Source organism: Elephantulus edwardii, unplaced genomic scaffold (genome assembly GCF_000299155.1).
Source record: "Elephantulus edwardii isolate Elephantulus edwardi_28Jun2011 unplaced genomic scaffold, EleEdw1.0 scaffold00040, whole genome shotgun sequence".
In the NCBI taxonomy this organism is placed as follows: domain Eukaryota; kingdom Metazoa; phylum Chordata; class Mammalia; order Macroscelidea; family Macroscelididae; genus Elephantulus; species Elephantulus edwardii.
This window is the reverse complement of record NW_006399790.1, coordinates 12,171,881-12,179,081: the sequence shown is the minus strand read 5'-3', so window position 1 is coordinate 12,179,081 and position 7,201 is coordinate 12,171,881. Positions and strand designations below refer to the sequence as shown.

Below are 7,201 nucleotides of genomic sequence, written 5' to 3'. Positions count from 1 at the left end.
AGTGGCTTATTTTGTTGTTCTGGTGTTGGTTTTTTTTTTTTTAAATAGTGCTTCAGTATTCTTACAATTATCTCAGAACTAAAGGTGTTTGCTTTGATGCTCTCTGATTAGTGGCTGTACAGCATTAGTGTACTCTATTAAAAAAAGTGGTAGTGAGTGTTGTAAATGCTCAAAAGATGCTGATTGGATGGAACAAATGCACACTTGCATTGTGAGCATAATCGGTATATGACATTATGTTATTTATTTATGGTGTTATGACATTTAATCCCAACATAAAACTATACTTATAAAAACTGATTTAAAGTTGTCAGAGCATATGGAAATACTACCTAATGTATAATACTGCTCAACATTTATATTTTAGGATAATTCTTAATTCATATAACAGTGCTATGACAAGAGTCTTCCATAAAATAACTCTTTTGGCCACCAGACAGAAAAAAAGCAAAAATACACTAAGTGACTATAGCAAAGCCAGTGCATGGCCTAGTATAAGTGTATACTTTTATTTAATGCTTATTGAATATATGAGGTTCCTTTGAGTCTTAGACTAAATATACTTTTTTTTTAATTGCCCCATAGTTTATATCTATAAATTTGCCCTCTTTTTCCGTTTCTAATAATTGCTCCTTTGGGAAATAGGAGGTGTGTATTTAACCTCTATTCCTTCAGACACTTTTTAACTCGAGATTTAACCTTTCTAAAATTAGTGTGGACATAAGGCTTATGACTAATTCAACTCCATTAAAGTCAGTGCTAAAAAAGAACATCCTCTCAAATTCCATTTGTGAATGCTCCAATAAGTGCTAGATCTAGCCTCTATTCATGGTTGTAGGGAGTCATTTTATATCTCTGATTTCTCCTTTATGTAGAATTATTTCCTTATTTAGAATGATATTATAGAGAATACGCTCTTTAATATTCAGAAGACTTTACCATCAGTGTACGATGTTGAATCATGGAATAAGTCCTGAATAGAGAGCACATTTAAAGCTCTCTGTTTTCAGAAGAAAACTTATCCTTAATTTAAGTACTGATGTGTAAAATATCCTAATTTATGCAATGGTGTATACTATTTCTTGATGGATTTCCAGATCTCTTAATGAAGAATAATAGTAGTTGTTGGGTTTTTTAGGTGCCACTGAGGCAACGAAGATTCACAGCAGCCCTATAAGCAAAAGACAGGAACTGTGCCCTTTCCTATGCCATTCTTGGGATCTTTGCAACACTGACTGAAACTGTGAGACTACTGTTCAAAAAAACCTGTTACCATGCTTAAGCTGTCTGGACTGAGAGATTGTATTCTGCTGCCAAGCTAAATTATAGCCTGCTTATTTCCCTAACCAAACACATAATCACAGTGGGCATAGCCAGAACTGACCTGCATGACATCTTCATTGGTAAAAGACAGGTGTGACTGGGGTCTGGACCATCTTCACCAGGAGAGTTAAGTAGGCAAAGCTGGGGCCTGCTTGATATTTTCTCACTTGCTTGACTTTTATGCTTCTTTAAGAAGGTATTTGCATTGAACATAAAAAAAAGTTATTTGCACTGAACATATAAAATGCAATCATTCTTTTGCGTACAGCATTTATCTGCCAGTTTTCTGTACTGGAGGTGGTGACTTGTGTGATGTTGCTGATTTTATATTTTGCATGTGTGTATGCTTGCCTTCTCACAGTTTACACTTTCTTATGAGTACATTTGTTTCTCAGTTCTGTCCTGGAGTAAACTACTGGCTGCTCTGATGCTGGAAGCTGTGACACCAGCATTTCATTACCAGCAGGTTACCTGTGGTGGACAGGTTTTAGTGGAGCTTCTAGACTAAGGCATAATAGACAAATAGTTATAATAAACGTTAAAGACAGTTAACAAGGTTTTAATAGGCAAAGCACTCTTATACAATGTCCTAGGCCTTATTCATATAACTAAGCCATGTTAGATTGAGATTTCGCTTCCATTAGCTTGTTATTGAGTATCTATAATCTCCAAAGTATGTCTTTGTCTATTAGTTATTACTGAGTTGACTCTAAATTATGATAACTACACGTGTGTAATAGTAAACTGTGCTCCCCAGAATTTCAGTAACCTGCAACTTTATGGTTAACAACTGAACATGTTAGTAGTTTATACCACCTGGGAACTCTAAAATTACTTATTTTTTAATTTTATATATTATTATTACAATTATAAAAAATGAGAGTTATTAATATTTACTGACATTATAATGGCAATGGAAGGGATTATTTCAACAAGTTTTTAATACATCTTCTAATGTAACGTGGCCTAGAGGTAAGAAGTGGTGCTGCAATCCCTAAGGAACACAGTTTGAATCTGCCAACAGTTTCCTGGGAGAAGGATGTGTAATCCCCTCCCTCATGATGAACTTTCTCTGGAAACCCACCAGAGGGTCAGCTATGGGTGATGCTGACTCCATAACAACAACAACAACAATGTAATGTTTACTGTAATAATATTGTTGTTGTTGTGTACCATCGAGTCAGAACTAATACACAGATGATTCTCAGGGGGTTTTCAGAGGCAGTTAATCGCTCAGAAGATTGCCCATTATTATTACCTCTCATTTACAGAAGAAGAAATTAAGGCACAGAAAAGGACACCATATCTAGTAAGTCACAAGCAGGAAATTTTATTTCTAGGCCGATTGTCCAGGCAGTTTAACTGCTTCCTGACCTGTAAACTGATTTTTTTTTACTCCCATCCCTCATAAAAATCTAGTCATTCTGTGCTGCTGTTTGAACATTAGTGATGATCTAATCTATCTTAGAATGTTACTGATTGATAATGGGTTACTAGATAATCATAAGAGCTTTGACTAAAACTATTACTCATGTATAAGCTTCACAGCAATATTTCCTTAAATAACAGAAGTAAAAGAAATAAAAATTTTAGTGACAGGCCAACTAATAAAGAAAATATTTCAGTTAATTTGAGTTTTCAGAGACCATTACACCACATAAAAAAACAGCAGTTGTTCAGTCCACTTACCCATCACGTGGATCCTAGTGTCTGTTCCATGTGCTTGCAGCCTTAAAACAATATTGGTAGAATATTGATGAATCAAATTAAAGTGCTTAAACATTTAATTTTGAATGTGTATGCTATTCCTTGCTCATTATTGTGAGCACTGAAGGATTTAATGATTTTTTTGAATAAACAGACATACGTGCAATTTTTATAAACATTCACAAGTCATTACATTCAGCTCAGTGATGCATGATTATCTTTAAATTCAACCTCAACAAAATTATTTCCCTTCTCCCAAACCATTATGGAGCTTGAATCCAAAGGATGTAATTTTTGTTATTAGTTATTTTTTCCAGTTGAAACAACATCATTTCAGAAATATTTATGTCTTTATGATAAAAAGCTACTCAACTCTGCCTATTTCTTCTCCTGATAGATTTGCTTTATAAATTTGGCTCAAGTCAACAACTTATCTACATTTTCTTCTGGACAACATCATATAACCATGAGAATAAGGTCAGATGTCAATTGAGTCCTCAGGGTTTCTTGTTTAAACTATTGGACATCCTAGTTCGAATTATCTCCAATACAGTAAAGCAGAGACTTCAAACCTTGATCACCTTTCATGAAACTTCTCTTTTTTCTCTCATTGTGATGACCTAAACTTGCTCTTCTTCACATCTCTTACAAATAAATCATATTTTCTACCCACCCTTCTCATTACTTCCTTCCTTTCCTATAAAACAAGAGGTGTTTATCTTGCTTCTGGAGGTAAGTTCAACTTCCCTAATTAAAAACAGTCTCTTCTAACATATTGTCCTATTGATTACCTCCCTCCCTCTCTCTCTCTCTCTCTCTGCCCCTTACTCCTACTTTCCTGCTTAATTTCTTTATTATCATCATAGAATGAATCCAGCATTTTATCTTTAAACAAAACAAAGAGAAGCTAGTTCTTTCTAGACTCTTTCCACTCAAACTCCATACCATCTAAAACAGTGGTTCTTAAACTTGAGCATTCACATTTAATAAGCTGTCTCATCTCATCTTGGAACCAACTCGCAGTTGATCCTTCAGAGGATTCTTGAAAGACTGCAAATAACACAGGAGGAGACTGCCCATATTTCTTTCATGTAACAGCTGGTGGCTTGGACCTCCTGCTTGTGGGTTGACAGCACATCCCCTTGCACAGTAGGTCACCAGAACTCCATTACTAATATGAAGAGCTTGTCTTCCATTGCCACCATTCAACTCTAAGTATTCTTGCCAACGTTGTTCATAGCTGCTTTTTTCCAAATCCAAGACATACTTTTCAAAGCTTATTTCACTTGACTACTTTTCAACATCTGGCAAAAATGGGTATTGAATTTTTTATAAAACAACTTTTTTCCTTTGAACATAGGACAGCACATGCATGAACGTCAAAGGAAGGGACAGTCACTTAAATGTCTTGCCATAAATTAACATGAAGAGCTGATAAAAAATTCATATCACACTATTTAGCTTCAAGTGCTTGCTAAATAGTGTTTATTACTAAAAAGAGTCTATTATTAATAACAAATTTAAATTGATCCTTGGCTTCAAGTTCACCACATAAGAGCAAAAATAAAGCGAATATATATTTCCAGATTGGTGCATTGAAAGAATTCTCTTCTTCCACGCCAGAGACTTAGGTTAAATTTCCAACCAAAGCACTACATATGCAGTAAGTACCCAGCTGATATCAGAGGATTGTGTTTTGTTGTCATAATTGAACAATTTCATTAGAGCTTTAAGGCAAAGATATATCCCAAGATCAATCAATGAAAATTTTATGGGTTACAGTCCAATATACAACTGGTTATGGGAAGCAACAGACACAAGCAACGTTTTAAGAAACATGGGATTACCGTGAGTCAGGTGCCTATTCAAAAGCAGCTAGTATAGATTTTTAAAAAAAAATTAATGTTAATAAATATTTACAGAGATTTTGGATTTCCATTCATTCATTGCTGCACTTTTCTCCCTGCCCACCCCTCCCCAATAGTTTGCTCCTCTCTTTGAAAAGAAAAGGAGAAAAAAAAATTCCTTCATTGGTATACAATTCCCCTATCCCTTACAAAGCTAAAAAAACAAAACAAACAAACAAAAAAAAACCCAGTCTTCTCTGTCTGGAGAATAAAGTGACCATCTGAATTTGAGTATGTGTAAATTCATTCACTTTCCTGAAGTATTACCAGACCAATAAGAAGAGTCAATAAAACCTCACGTTTCACAGTTTCAAGATTATGAAAAGTGAAAAGCTGTGAGCTTCAAATTACCTTTGAGAAATAAACACAAATGTTAAGAAAGCTTCTGCTGCAAATGTAAGCCTGAGTATGGAAAGCAGATAGAAAGGATGGTAGTTGTTGATTTGTACCATTGAGTCAGAACTGTCCCATAGCTGACCCTATGGTGGGTTTTCAGTGGCCATGATCTCAATGCTTAGGGAACTTTATAATAAAGAAGTGGAAGAAGGAGAGGGAGAGGGAGAAGGAGAGGGGAAGGAGAGGGAGAGGGAGAGGGCAAGGGCAAGGGAGAAGGAGAAGGAGAGGGAGAAGAAGGAGAAGGAGGAGAAGCAGAAGCAGAAGAAAGGGATTTCTGCAGGGAAACAAAAAAATTGATAAAGAATCAGCTTCATCTGATGAGGTGGGAAAACAAGCATTGGAAGAGAAAGTAAAAGATGAAGATCATGAAGATGGAGATGGTGATGGATATGGGGCAGCTGGAAAGAAGAAAAGAAAGAAGAAAGGACCAAATGTTCAAACAGACCTGTCCTCAGTTCCAATATGTTACCTGTTTCCTAATGGTGTATTTCCCAAAGGACAAGAGTGAGAATACCCATATACACAAGGTGGGTGAACAGCTGCTTAGAGGACTACAAACGAAAAAAAGAAAGCACTAGGTCAAGCTAGTGAAGAGATTTGGAATGATTTTCTAGAAGCTGCAGAAGCACATCAACAAGTTAGAAAATATGTTGTGAGTTGGATCAAGTCTGGGATGACAATGAGAAAATCTGTGAAAAGTTGGAAGATTGTTCATACAAGCTTTTAAAAGAGAATAGCTTAAATGCAGGTCTGGTATTTTCTACTAGGTGTTATCTTAGTCACTGTGCCATCGATTACATTCCCAATGCTGGTTGTGCAACAATATCACAGTATGATGACATCTGTAAGGTTGACTTTGGAACACATAGAAATGCTATGATTATTGACTGTGCTTTTACTGTCACTTTCAAGTCCAAATATGATACGTTATTAAAAGCTGTAAACAATGTCACTAACACTGAAATAAAGTGTGCTGGAATTCATGTTCACCTGTGTGATGTTGGTGAGGCCAACTAAAAAGTTATGGAATCCTGTAAAGTTGAAATAGATGGGAAGATATATCAAGTAATCTAATCTGTAATTGGGCCATATAGAATAAACACTGGGAAACCAGTACCCATTGTGAAAGAAGGAGAGGCAACAAGAATTAAGGAAGGAGAAGTATATGCCATTGAAACCTTTGGTAGTACAGGAAAAGTTGTGGTCCATGATGATATGGAATGCTCAAACATTACAGGAAAAATCTTGAAGTTGTACATGTGCCAATAAGGCTTCCAAGTTCAAAACACTTGTTAAAAGTCATTAGTGATAACTTTGGTAGCCTCGTCTTCTGCCACAGATGACTGGATCACTTGGGAGAAAGAAAATACTTGATGGCTCTGAAGAATCTGTGTGATTTGGGCATTATATACCCATATCCACCATTATGTGGCATTAAAGGATCATAGACAGAACAATTTGAACATACAATACTGTTGCACCTGACATGTAAAAAAGTTGTCAGCAGATGAGATGTTTACTAAACTTAGTCCAAAAGCCACCTCAATGTTGACCTTTATTTTCTAAGCATTGTTAGAATACATTATACCAGATTTAATGTGCAACATATTTTTTGTTGTAACAGTGGACCTATGTAATATTTTTTCATGTTTCTAAATGAAGGCCTTTGATCAAAGGTGAACCTTCTAAGATCATTAACTAAGGAAAAAGTTCCCAAGACTTTCAGAAATGTTAACTGTTTTTCTACCCATCTAGGGAAATGCTATAGAGCTCGAATTAGTTTGAAATGAGTTGCACATTCTGTTTTGGACACTTAAGAGATGCTTTTCAGGTATCTTTATATTACCATTTTCCCACTTGGATGCTTT

At 35.6% G+C, this 7,201-nt stretch overlaps 1 pseudogene; it reads left to right on the top strand.

Moving 5' to 3' along the window:
• The first annotated feature begins 5,570 nt into the window (after nucleotides 1-5,570).
• Nucleotides 5,571-6,844, top strand: LOC102866706 (annotated as a pseudogene).
• Nucleotides 6,845-7,201: the final 357 nt, after the last annotated feature.